Source organism: Bison bison, unplaced genomic scaffold, assembly GCF_000754665.1.
Source record: "Bison bison bison isolate TAMUID 2011002044 unplaced genomic scaffold, Bison_UMD1.0 scf7180017864527, whole genome shotgun sequence".
Lineage (NCBI taxonomy): Eukaryota > Metazoa > Chordata > Mammalia > Artiodactyla > Bovidae > Bison > Bison bison.
Window position 1 is genome coordinate 15,166,045 of NW_011495078.1, and position 589 is coordinate 15,166,633.

Here is a 589-nt window from a genome sequence, read left to right on the forward strand (position 1 = left end):
TTAACCTGTCTGGGTATAGGTTACACTCCTCTGTATAACTAAGGTCCCTTCAGTTCCTGCCTAATAAATATGTGAAGAAGTGATCACATGAGTATCTCCAGTGATTAACTTTACATATTAGTTCTCTTTAAATGTTATACATGGAACCCTTTAAAGGCTGCTGGTAACAGAAAACACAAGAAGCAAATATTTCCAAGTGGGAACTATTGTTAAGTGGAGAATATTGGATTACAGTTGACACTATGCATGTAGCCCATGCCTCATATTCCCACGCAGGACATTCTAACTCACAAGTACCAGTGACTGTGAACTGAGAGGATGGCTGGCAGCTTTTTCATAATAGGCATGATCATCTTAACACAGACTGTGGTTGGAATCCTGGGGAATTTCTCACTCCTTTGCAGTTATATCGTCCTTCACATCATGGGTTACAGGTTAAGGTCCACAGATTTGATCCTTAAGCACCTGATTGTGGCCAACTCCTTGGTCCTCCTCTGTAAAGGGGTCCCCGAGACAATGGCAATCTTTGGGTGGAAGCAGATCCGCAGTGATTTTGGCTGCAAACTTCTCTTCTTTCTACACAGAATGG